The sequence below is a fragment of the Natrix helvetica genome (assembly GCF_964273705.1).
Source record: "Natrix helvetica genome assembly, chromosome: 2".
Taxonomy (NCBI): domain Eukaryota; kingdom Metazoa; phylum Chordata; class Lepidosauria; order Squamata; family Natricidae; genus Natrix; species Natrix helvetica.
This window is the reverse complement of record NC_138552.1, coordinates 99,436,346-99,450,348: the sequence shown is the minus strand read 5'-3', so window position 1 is coordinate 99,450,348 and position 14,003 is coordinate 99,436,346.

Here is a 14,003-nt window from a genome sequence, read left to right as displayed (position 1 = left end):
TTCACTATTTGGAGGGTTTCCGGACAAAGCCAAATTATCCCCAAATTCACTCACAGTAGAAGCAAAGAATTTGGCAATTCTTTGATATACTGTTGGACTTCAGTCTTAATGCTAGCAAGCTTTCTTGTGGATCACGTTTCAGTAATCATGATAATCTTTGCAGCAAACAATAGAGTTATTTGGGACTCCTTTAAGATCAACATACAAACTGATGCTTTGCCATAGATCCCTGGGTTGTTTCTGTACATTTTTAACTTGTGGCAGCTGAAAATTCTGGAAGTGCCGTGTTTTCAATTGCTGCAGTGATTGAAGAAAGGAAATATCCTCGTTTCTGAGAGGTTTTAAAGAGGTAGAAGCCCACCAGTGACAAGATTGTAAAACCAAGCTTGTCCAACACAGAATAGTGAAACAAATATTACCTTCAAAGCGTCTGGAAATTTCCTCCCAACACTTGCTGAGCAATTCAAGAAATCTTCACAAAATAAAGCTTTCACAGGGACAAGAGCTTCTTTCTCCCATTCTAGAATATAAACCTGATTGAAAAGACTGGTTAGCCAATCAAATCAAGGTAGAGGGCAAGAGAATTACATACTTCTCACTTCATCCCACCCATTCTTTCTGTGTCTCACAAAACCTGTAGCTGTAACATCTTATTATTTATAATTGGCTTCGTAGGCCTGTATTTAAAGAAACCATTTTCTAGCAGATAAAACATGAGCATCAGAACAGAATGTGCAACAAAACAACAGGGTGATAGTCTGCTTATGACACCATGTCTCAAGATAGTCCTCTACCTGCTGACAGAGGTGGTACATTTTTCATAAATCCCCCAAAGGCTAGAATTTCACATGTAGGCGCCCAGCATCTCTAGAAGAATTAGCCAGTAAAATAACTGCCTGTTAGGTCATGGTTCAGTAACAGAGTTTGTGCCAGGAGAAATATGAATGAGGGGTAGTCCTGTGGCTCTGAAGGCAGCAATGGTGTACCCCCCTCCTCAACTATCATTAGTTATAGCAACGTTAAACAATTTCTGATCAGTCTCCAGTCTGGTGGTCAGGTTTCAGAGATTCCTGAAAGAAGTCTATATCCCTGTGATGGCAAACATATGGCATGCGTGCCACAGGTGGCACACAGAGCCATTTCTGAGGGCATGGGAGGCATTGCCCTGTCAGCTCCAAAGCGCATGCGCACACTGGCCAACCGATTTTTGGGCTTGATTTTCAGCCGTTTTTCATCCTCTGGAAGTGAAAAACCACCCAATGCCAAAATCGGAAGTTCAGGAACAGACTAGAAAGTCTCTGGAGCCTGGAAGTTGGAAAATGGGTGATTTGTGGCCTCCAGAGGGTCTCCGGGCAGCAGGGAAGACCATTTTTGCCCTCCCCAAGCTCCTAGAAAGCCTCTGGAGCCTGGGGAGGGCACAAAATGGACCTATTGGGCCCACTGGTAGTTGGAAAATGGACTGTTTCCAACTTCCAGAGGGCCTCCAAGGGGCAGGGGAGGCCATTTTCACCCTCCCCAGGCTCCAAGAAAGCCATGCGTGCATGCACAGGGCAGTTGAGGGAGGGGGGTCACGTGAGCATATGCAGGGGGTATGACACAGGGGAGGCATTAAATTATGGGGGTAGCGGTTTGCCATTACTGATATATCCTTTCTAGTCTGCTTTCATGCCTGGTTATAACAAAGATACTGCATTGATTGTACTTGTATATCAGGGGTGTCAAACTCGCGTCATCACAGTGATGCATTGCAACTATTTTCCCCTTTGCTAAACAGGGTGTGGCCAGCGTGTGACATCTCTGGCCCAGGCTGTGAGTTTGACAGCCCTGTTGTAGATGGTCTTGATGTTGCTGAGATCGATGTGATGCAAACTACAGTGCTGGATATCATCAACTATAGTATCCTTCTGGACTGAGTTCAAGGATTAGGAGCAGTGGGCCCAGTGCTGCAGTGGTTCCCCTTTTGCCATGGTCAGTCTCTGTGCCTCTCCTATTTACCATCTAAATGAAGCTGTTGCTCATCTGACAACAGAGTTTCAGGTCCATCGGTATGCTGATGCTACCAAGTTGTATTTCTTGTTGTTAGTTGCGAAGTCGTGTCCGACCCATCATGACCCCATGGACTTCCTGTCCTGTACCATCCTCTGGAGTCTATTTAAGCTCACAATGACTGCTTCAGTGAGTCCATCCAGCCACCACATTTTCTATCGTCCCCTTCTTTTGAATTTGTATTTCTTAAGCCTGGGTCAATTCAGCAATATAGTCAAGATTTTATCTCAAAGCTGTTAGAATCTGATGAAGAGGCTGTTGGGTGTCGGCCTTGCAACCTTAGTTAATTGAATGGTGGCTGCATTGTATTTCTAAAAAGGAATGGATAATTGCAAAGAATGTAATTAAAGAAAGCAAGAAATGGTGAAGTTTAGTTGCTGGATGTATAAGGGTCATGCCCAAACCAAGAATGTCATGTGGCAATTCTTCTAAGCTGACTTTGTTTTATTTGATTCCTATAGACAAAATCTTACCAGACTGAAGACTCTACTATCTGCTTCTACAATATACTCTGTGAACAAATAGGAAGGTGATGTCTTCACTCTCTTTCCTTCACACTGAGCTCACAATTTCTGGACTGAGATGTTTCTTATGCCTCTAAGAATGCACCCTGTTGGCAATCTACCTCTTCGCCACATTTCATCGCATCAAGAATAATGTACAATGGAAATCAAACATGAGTGACAATAAATGTCTAGCAAATGGTTAAACCCTGAGCAGGGTATAAGACACAAATGTATGATATTCACTTGATTGTTTAATGTTTTGGTGGATAAATGTAAAAGTGGAGTGGTATTAGAGAAGTGCTGGGGATATGGATATTCGTGTACTCTTGTGCGCAGGGAATATCTCACTGTTGGCTAAGAGCCTGAATGATTTGTAGCAAATAATAGATAGTTGTATAATGCAAAGAGAATTGAATATTAAGATATCAAAATCAAGGCATATGTGAACAACATTCAGTGATATGATAGAATTAAATGTAATAATTAGCTGCTGTACTTTTTTCTATACTTACCTGTCAAAAAAAGATACCGTGATCAAGGCACTTATTTCTCAATCATGATTTGTCACTTGTAGCAATAAACAAGTGTTGAGTATGCTATGTGAAATAGCCCCAGTATTATTTATTTTTATTTATTTTATTTATATATTTCATTTATTTTAATACCATCCATCTCCCTCATAGAGGGAGCCGGGGTAATGTCCAATAAAATATTAAAGACATAAAAACAATATATAGAGCTGCAGTAGCGCAGTGGATAGAATGCAGTACTGCAGGCAACTTCTGTTGATCACTGGCTGCCAACAGTTTGGCAGATTGAATCTCACCAGGCTCAAGGTTGACTCAGCCTTCCATCCTGCCGAGGTGGGTAAAATGAGGACCCAGATTGTTGGGGGCAATAGACTGACTTTGTAAACTGCTTAGAGAGGGCTGTAAAAGCACTGTAAAGCAGTATATAAGTCTAAGTACTGTTGCTATATAACATTTAAAAGAGGCAAGCCATAATTTTAAAAAATGTTAAAAGGTGGAGCTAGCCAGTCAATTATGACTTTATTTCTAAAATCTAATCCTAAAATCCTCAGGTTTTTTTAGCCTTATGTCTGTTAATTAATTTTTTGCTGCACTTATATTCTGCCTTTCATTAGGAGGTCAAGACAGTATATATTGGTGAACCCTCTCGTTTTAATCTTCATCATCCTTCAACCCTACAATGTGCATTGGTTTGAAAGAGCAGCTGGTTTCAAATCCCCATTATATGCAATAATCCAATATGAGAAATGGGTCCAATATTTCTCTATTTCCAATCCAGTTCTTTAGTTATTCCAAAGTACTGATTCCAAGATCATTCGGATTCCTCCTGCTTAAAGATAAGTTGCAGAAGTATAAATGCAATTTATCTAAAACTCTTACCAAAATACTTTTAAAGTCAAGATGTAAGATGATACATCCTCAGAAATTACTACATTTTTCTTTTCTTTTCTGGAATATAGTAGTCCAAAGACGGATATTTCTGGCAAGTAAGTTTGAAAAATACATGCAGAAAAATGAATAAAACTTTTAAAAACTGCTTTACTATGGCTTGAAACTTTGAAAGTTAATTTTGATTTCAATAAGTAGTGTGACTGATAAATAATTCTGTTTCAATAAGTAAATTAAACTCCTTTTATAGCACTATTTTTCTTTTCCTAAACTTTGTACTATATATCAGAAGAGACAACCAAACAATCAGGTTCTTGTCCTCCAATGTGGTTTGATTGGGTTGGCTTTTATATTTCATATTTTTATTAAAGAGTTAATGTGTAAATTACTTTCTCTCATAGCCAGATTCTCAAAAAACACCTCAAAAGTGCCAAATAAACTTGAAAACTGAAATCTAGAAGATCTGGGATGGTGAATCTCATAATCGTCTGATCTTTCTATTAATCCAACTATTATGGTGCTCATAAATTAGAAAGGACTTGTAGAAATCATAGCACTGGTGGGCTCCTACCAGTTTGGCTGAACCAGTAGTCGTTTGGCGGCCTGGGTCGCTGGAACTGGCAGTGACCCAGGCCTGCCATATGCCCAAACTGGTTTTCCAGGTGGCGCCATAGGCGGCGCCATCTTGTTTTTGAGTTCTGTGCAAGCGCAGAACAATTTTAATTGCACACGTGAGTGAACCGGCAGTAATGCCTGCCGGAACCCACCCCTGATTCATAGTACAACATTGTGAGAATTAATTGGGTAGCTCACAAACATTTATAATGATAACAACTATAAAGGCTTTAAGAAATACACTTTTAAAAAAATCTAAGACCTTTAGAGCTTTCAGATCATGGAGGAATTGATATCATCTTCCAGAGTTTCACTCTGGTGATCTTTAGTGCCACCTGATTAGTTTGTTTTAGCGGAGAGCCAGTTTGTTCTAGTGATTAAGGCACCAGTCTAGAAATTGGGAGTCTGTGAGTTCTAGTCCTACCTTAGCTGTGAAAGAGAGCTGGGTGACCTTGGTCCAGTCTCCCTCTCTCCCTCCCTCCCTCCCCCCTCTCTCTCAGTCCCACCCACCTTGTAGGGTTGTTGTTATGGGGCAAATAGGAGGAAGAAGGTGTGTTGGATATGTTTGCTGCCTTGGGTTATTTGAAAAATAATAAAAGGTGGGATACAAAAGAATACATTTGATTTTTTTCTTCTCAGACTGCATCCTGGGGCCCTCATAAATGGGTGGTTCCCCATAGCAGGTCACCCACCCATGGGAAACATGCTTTAAAAATACTTGGGTGAACACAATATCCATATTATTGGCTCCCGTTATGTGACTGAAGAAGGAGCAATGGCAAGGGAAGAGTCTAGCAAGATCTGATCAATTTGCTTTCAGTCAATCTTGAATGCAAAATGAACTATAAACAAAGATTTATCCTAAACTATTTGACTGGGGAAGTGTCAGCTCTATAGGAAATCCACAACAAATAGGCTGAGAGTGTCCTGGCCACTTGATATCTTTTGATAATTATCAAAAGAAGCCAGTGTTAGGATTCTAAGATACACAACCAGTGTGTCTTCCACAAACTGGAAATGAGCCATCACAAGCTTTGGGTTGTGTTTCTCTGCCATCTGAATGGCTCTTATATTCATTATGGAAGTTATAGAAACTGCTGAACCCCTGTGAATATCTGAATTAGGACAGAATGTCTGCTTGTCTTAATCTCTGGGTAACTTTTTAGAAGGCTGCATTCTATATAAACTGAAGTAGTGTCTCAGATCAGAATGATGAGCTAAGGATTTCTGCAGCTTTGGCAATATTTCATCCAACCAACTGTAATTAAAATGGGAGCCGACAGGGAGCACAAGGTGAAATTGCTTGTAATGGATGTTGCACAGCTTGCAGTTACAAACAAGGATGATCTATGGTGGTTAGAAAACTATCGGTTTGTCTGTATAGCACAGCAAGTCAGGTAAGGGACTGGCTAGACAATGGAACATTCTGAATAACTTGTGGCGTTTGCGGCTGTCTGACTTCAGCTGAAAAATCCCTGGAAATAAGTGAGATGCTGGCTGAGAGATGAAATCATAACATATTCCAATTGCTTTTCATAAAAATCTTCAGCCCCCACTTTGTACTCACTCGGTTTGGAATGAACTCTATTCCCACCACCTAAATTTCGATGGAAAGTGGCAAGGTGGAAGTGGAAAGTGATGGAAAGCTTATGCCAATGCACACCTCTTATGATCCTATGTGTAGTTTATTCCTGTGGGGCATCAATTCAATGGAAAGTAGGAACAGAATATTGCCACGCTAACGCACAAACATACCATTTGATTATTTGTTATTGTCTTGTCTTATATATTCTTATATATCACTAGCCGATAACCCGGTTTTGCCCAGGCATTTATTTATAGGGGGAAATGTTTGGACCAAACGTATTTTCTAATGTTGGATTTTCCCCCTTACCAGAGGAGATCCCCTTGTAGAGTACTGTGAAGCCATTACCATGGCAACTCCACTGCGCTGTACATTAGAAGCCATTTTGCAGCAGTACAGTAGAAGTCATTTAAAGACACAACAGACTGCATTTTAACAGAACACACACCCTGAGGGGTGTTAGGAGTTAGCACCCACAGTATTTTTATCCAGAGAGTAAGTTTGGTTGAAATTGCTGGAGGCGTTCCAGAGTTATGCTGGAACATACACACACATACACACAGCCATTTATAGATAGATAATGATAGATAGATGATAGATAGATAGATAGATAGATAGATAGATAGATAGATAGATAGATAGATAGATATTGGTTACAGGTAGCCCTCAACTTACAACAGTTCATTTAGTGACAATCCAAAGTTGCAACGGCATCAAGAAAAGTGACTTATGGCCATTTTCACCCTTATGACCATTGCAGCGTCCCTGTGGTCACATGATTAAAATTCAGATGCTTGGCAATTGACTCAAATTTATGGTGGCTACAATGTCCCAGGGGCATGTCTTTGGTTAGAAAAGATGATAGGAAGAAATGTAGATTTTAAACCTGAACTGTTTCTATTAAGGCATAATACCAGAAAAACGTGATAAGCAAACTATATATTTAATACTGCATGTCTTAGACGCAGCAAGGATTATATTCACACAATATTGGAAAAATGAAGAAACACCTTGAGATGAAAAGATAATTAGGAAGATGTTTGTGCAGAAATGGGTAGACTTGCATTGAAGATTAAACAGAAAGAAGATACAGAATATTATCAAACATGGAATTTATTTTAAGAGGTTTTTGGAAAAAAGGGGTGGAGATTAAGAATGTAATCAGTATTGTTAAGCAAATTAAATACACAAACACAATGTTTATTAAGCACTAACAAAGGTAAACAATAGAAAATTAATAACATTTATTTAAAAAAAAAAAATTCAGATGCTTGGCAATTGACTCAAATTTATGGTGGCTACAGTGTCCCAGGGACACGCGATAATCTTTTTTGACATTTCGACAGGAAAAGTCAATGGAGAAGCCAGATTCACTTAACAACTGTGTTACTAATGTAAAACGTCAGTGAGTCACTTAACAACTATGATAAGAAAGATCATAAAATGGGGCAAAACTCCCTTAACTGTTTTTCGTTTAGCAATAGAAAATTTTGGACTTGATGGTGATTGTAAGTTAAGGACTACCTGTATAATTAAGGCATGCAACCATATAAATCATTAAAACATTCACAGTAAATAATAGATGAGTAAAAATCAATTTAAATATAGCCATCTTCAATACATTCATTATGTTCAACTTAAATGTATAACTATGTTTTATGTTACAAAATCACAGAAATTGGCCTAGAACAAAGGCCAATTCATGTTTTGATCTTAGCAGCCATTCCAAAAATGACAAATACTCAAAATATATTCTCTGGATGAGACCAATATTTCATGGTATGCAACTGCATATTAATATGTTGTTCCTCCATGTTTGCCATATTCATGGAAAATTCTCAGAATCCTTACCAGGTATCAGCTTCATTCAAATGTTTTAAGGTTTTTATTTATTTATTTTATAAATAAATCTCCCCTACAAGGCAACTGCAAGAATTTGTAAAGTTCTTCCTGGTGGACAGTCATTCAATGATGTCAAGTCCATAGAATGAATTCATTTAGATTCTCATTTGATCTTCCTCTTACTTGACAGCCCACTTTGAAAAGACCAGTGATGCGTTCACAATAGCAGGCAAATAAATGGACTTTGGAGGAGGGGGAGAAAAAATAAAGGAGCAAATTCTCTCGTCTATTTATGAAGGAGTGAATAATCACAAACACTTGGATACTTTCTGAACCTCTAACATTCAAATAAAGTATTTTACATTAGATATCAAAATTATATTTTATTGCTAATAGTTCATTATTTTCAGATTCCAAAATTTAATTATGCATTGTGTAAAAAAAATCCTTTTGTCTGTTCTGATTCTTCCAGTACTCAGTTTTATTGAATATCTTCTGGTTTAATATTTTGAGAAAGGGGAAATAGTTTCTCCTTGTCCTCTTTATATCCACTATGCATAACTTTCCATTGGCAAACCTTAGTTAAAAGCATGAGTGGGTCATCAAACAATTATGGCTAGCAGTTAAAATGCTCATTATTACTATAGCTATGTAAAAAATCTCATCCTCCACCAACATAAGATTCACAGAAACATTCCTTTTGGCTTTGAAATGGAAATAATTTAACCACTAGATTAGTTCATTTGCACATTTCCTTGTAATTCTGCATACTAGATACAGCATGTTAGCAAGTTCCTAAAGAGGAGCAATTTATTTTAAAAAATAAATAAAGATCACACTAGATTCAGCTGCACTTTTGATTTTTCTAATCAATATTGATTAGCCAGGGGACATGGTGAAGCAAGTATTAATTATAAACAGCAAAGCTTCTAAAGATGAAGAGCTGCTATTAACAAGTTAGAATATTAGCATTTACCCAGGAGATATCTCATGGGTACCCAACACATGTAAATGGTTCTCAGACAGACCAGATGGGAGTATTGGAGCAAATTGGAAATCATATTTAGCATTACAAAGGCCTTAGAATCACTTGCATTTGAATTCCAGGAAACATTATATTCCAGGCAGTTTATAAAACGCCATAATCTGCCAATATTTGATAGGTTCCACAAATGAAATGAGTTTAGGAAAGAAGAATGAAAAGAATTCAAAGATCAGTCAAAAACGAAGGGGACAAACCTGGCAACTGGGGTTGCTCGGGAATTTCCTGCTTCCAAGAGAAGTTGTCTGTTATTAAATTGTGCTATTCTCCTTCACCTAAACACTATATTGTTCCTTTGGAAACATATGGCTGGAGGCTGAGTAATGTGACTTGTAGAATAAATGTGAGATTGGGGGAAATCAGAGGAGAATAAAGGGGAGCAGGAGCAGACAGATGGTGAGATGGCGAACTGGATGAATACAGCACAGAATTGCTTGTGAGAAAGAAGCATACAAGTGATCAGCTACTATCTCCCTCATAAAAGAAACCAATTGGATTGAGGATCTTCTTTCCTCCTCACTGAGGCTACTAGTTCTCTCTCTGTGCAGAAGAGAAGCAGAAAAACAGGATATGGAGGTGGTAGAATAGTCTAGACTTTCTAGACCAGCTATCCCCAAACTTTTTGGCACCAGGAACCAGTGTGGTGGAAGACAATTTTTCTATGGATCGGGTGGGGGGTGGGGGGTGGGGAGAAACACATAACCTAGACCCCTCACACCAGCAGTTTACAGTAGGGTTCATGCTCCTATGAGAATCTAATGCCTGATGATCTGAGATGGAGCTGAGGTATTGATGCTAGCACTGGAGAGCAGCTGCAAATGAAGCTTTGCTCGTTCACCTACTCCTCACTTCCAACTGTGTGGCCTGGTTCCTAACAGGTCACAGACTAGTGCTGATCCATGGCCCAAGGCTTGAGGATCCCTGATCTAAACAACCCACAAATCATTATAGGAAGGCTGAAGCTTACTTTTCTTTTCCTTCTTGTTTTCTTTCTGTGCTGCATCAGTGTAGCTTGACAGCAAAAGCTATCTATCCTTACTAGACCGAAATACTGATATGCATATGTGCTTAGTTACTGCCATAATGTTATGTTGGCATATGTGGGATGAATTAGTTTGGTCTGGGGTTAAGGTACCAAGCTAGAAAACAGGAGTGTGTGAGTTCTAGGCCAGGGATCATCAACCTGTGGCTCTAGAGCCGCATGTGGCTCTTTCATCCCTCTGCTGCAGCTCCCTGTTGGCTGTCGGCTCCTCAATTGATAGGGTTATGGTTAGGACTTTTGGTTACGACAGGTAGAGGAAAAAGGACTCCCTGCTAGAAGGAGACTATGGTGGGGGAACCGGACTTCTGGTCAGCAGAGGAAAAAGGATGCCGCACTAGGAGGAGATTTTATCAGGTCCAGAATTGAACAGGAAACTTTCAGTTAGGACCTTTGTGGCTCTTTGAGTGTTTAAGGTTGCTGACCCCTGTTCTAGTCCCACTTCAGGCATGAAATCTGGCTGGGTGAGTTTGGGCCAACCTACCTCAGGGTTGATATGGAGAAAAATAAGACGAGAAGAATACCCTTGAAAAAGAATTAAACATATGTCTCTTTCAACATATGTCTAATTCATGTGGTCTGATGAATACTAGTGGTACAGATTTATACTGTTATATGGGGCAACGCATAACAAAGATGGTGATGGACATTCATTATACTTTATATGACCTGCATACTAGGGACCGCTCTATCCAATATCTCTAAGAAAGTTTATGCTACAAGGTAGCTGCTTGTCTTAAATGATAATGTAATGATTGCATATTAAGTTGAACAGCCTTGCACAAAGTAAGATGCACTAGAAAACCAGAAAGTATTCAATATCAGGGGAGAAATGTACTCTTTAATTGGACAAGACAATATATTATCTTCCCTAAGAAGCAGGTTTTCTGCTTTGGCAAAAGGAGACAAGTAAACTACTATGTAAGAACATCTAAATAAATATTTAGAATATATAAATTCTATTTAGGTTCTAGAATCCGATGATGCCCATAACTTGCAAATAAAATTAAGGTGATTTTGCTGGTTTTATTTGAAATTCAGAGTGCTTATTCAAGTGGTTACTTAGAGCATTTCCCAAATAAGTGCATTATTTATGTGTTTAATGCTAAGCCTGCATTTTTTTAAAGGGAAACTTCTCCTTAAAATAATCCTCACACAATCCAGAAACATATAATCCTTCAAAGGATTAATATCTTCAAGACATTTCCCGTAAGAGCTTGTCCTGACTAGACAACTTACTAAAGAACTCCAGGGAAGTGGGGGGAAGCCCTTATTGGGAACCTTCTCAGAACAAATCCAGGGGTTTAAGGCTGATAGGAAGAATAGTTGCAATGTTGTTGCAATGATGGAAGCCTTCCACCATGCACACAATGGTGAGGCAAATCTATCGACAGTCTTAATATTTGTGGAGAGTGACTTATCACCTTCTAATAGAGCCCAAGAGTTCTGGAACATTATTAAGGATGGCCTTTTATAGAGACAGAAGGGGAGGGAGAAAGGGAAAGGAAGAAGGAATATAAGCCTTATAGACAGCTTCTGGCACCCAACCAATTTTGCTTGATGAAGTTGACTTTGACTTAGGATCAGCCAAATGAAAATGCAGTATCAAAGGAAGACTGAGTCAAATCTTCTACTGAAAAGAATATAGGATGTAATTTGTATGTGAAATTCTGTGATCAAGGTCAGCATATTATAGGGAATTGCCACAATAAGATTAACATTGCTTTACAACTTCCACAGAGAATATTGTTGGCCAATGCATCCTGAGCAGTGATGGCACAGTGATTAGAATGCACTATTGCAGGCTAACTCTGCCCACTGCCAGGAGCTGAATCCTGACCGGCTCAAGGTTGACTCAACCTTCGGAAGTTGGTAAAATGAGGACTCAGATGTTTGGGGGCAATATGCTGACTCTGTAAACCACTTAGAGAGGGTTATAAAGCACTGTTCTGACCTAAACTTCATGAGACAGTAAAAATCACACACTTAGTCCCAAAAACCCTCTTTTTATTTAAACGGCTGTGAATTATGTTCATTCACAGCCTGTAATGAGTCACCAACAGTTTGTGAAGAGTCCGACTGAAGTCTGCCACAGTCCTTCAGGGTAAGGCTGATAAGCACCCACCTTTATCTTCCTTGAAATGCTGCCAGAGACCTAACTGCCAATTAGTTTTGCAAGGCCAAACGGAACACAGAATCAAAACAGAGCTTCAAAGTTTAAACTGAGCAGAACAAACAAAGTTGCTTCCTGCAAAGGCTCATGTCCATTTTCTCCTCTTTTATTTCTTATGGGAGGGGCCAATTATCTCCAAGCCTTACTCCCGAGTCGCCCTTTTTGTCATAACTGTTCTCTGGCAGTTCTGTGTATGCGCACACTGGGAACAGGCTACCCTTGTTCTTCTGCCTCGCTGATGTCAGACTCCGGAGGCTCCGGAGACAGCACATAACTCCCAGATGGCTCTGGCCCCCTCTCTGCCTCCAACACAGAGCCCTCGTCCGAGCCTTCCCCAGACTCCAGGACTGGCCCATGTCCCCCCCCCCCAACCTCCTCACTCTCTGATTCTGCTGCCAGCTCCGCAGGCCACCAGTGGACCACAACAAGCACTGTGAAGCGGTACATAAGCCTAAATGCTATTGTTAACTGCTATTGAAATTACCCAGCCCAAGTGCTGCCTTGGCTTCATTATATTATGCCATCCTGTGGCCATGGGTGGTGAGGCTCAGAACCAGATGGTGTTTCAAGCAGATATGTTTGCTATGATGAAATGGTCAGTTGACATTGTCACAGATGTTGGCAAAAATTTTATGGTAGGAGTTGTAGCAAAACCGTGTTAGTATGTTGTATTGTAATATTCTTATACTGTAATAATGTAATATCATTATATTGCCACAAAACCTGGTTATGTCCACCAACCTGAGGTGCTGAGTATGTCAAGGGCCCCATTTCCTGACTTTATGATTAACTGGTATCACAGCTACTGTTATTTATTGTGGATGTTTTTATTGTTCATTGTTGTTTTTAAATGTTTTAGTGCTTTAGTTGTAATCTATTTTTTGAACTGTAAGCCACCCAGTTTCATTGATTTAGGTGGGCAGCTATAAACAGAGAATAAAGAATTACATACATACATACATACATACATACATACATACATACATACATACATTCATTCATTCATTCATTCATTCATACATACACACCAGTGGTGGGTTTCAAAAATTTTTAGAACCTCTTCTGTAGGTGTGGCCTGCTTTGTGGGAGTGGCTTGCCAGCCATGTGACTGGGTGGAAGTTGTTTGCCAGCCATGTGACCGAGTGGGAGTGGCTTGGCAGTCATGTAACTGGGTGGGCATGGCCAACTTGTAAAATGTGGTGAAACTCACTTAACAACGCTCTTGCTTAGTAACCAAATTGTTGGCTCAGAAACTCTGGCATTTGAAGCACACAAGTCTTAAAGCTGTCAAGTTACAAGACCCTCGCACCCCTAACCCTTTAGAAAAAAAAGTCCCAGGGATGTTCAAACTTGACAGCTTTGAGACTTTAAGGTTTAGATAGGACTCTTAGAGGTGGGCAGGGTGATTGGTGAGCCAGCCAATCAGTGAGCTGCGAGCAGGGCAAGCGTGGTGCCAATGGGCGGGGGAGGGAGCCGGAACCGGTTCTAAACGGCACGGTAGATTTGTGGAACTTCTTCTATAGAAGAGGTTAGAACTGGCAGGAGCTCACCCCTGATACACACACACACACACCCCTTGGTGCCAGCTGTCTGTCCTATACTATCATTAGATAAATAATTCAGGGGGAAAGTATAATGATTGTAACCATAAAAGGGAATAAAACAGAAAATTCCAAGATATTGTAACGGCATTGGAAAATACCTTTATTGATAGAATGTTCATAATGCATTCTCAGA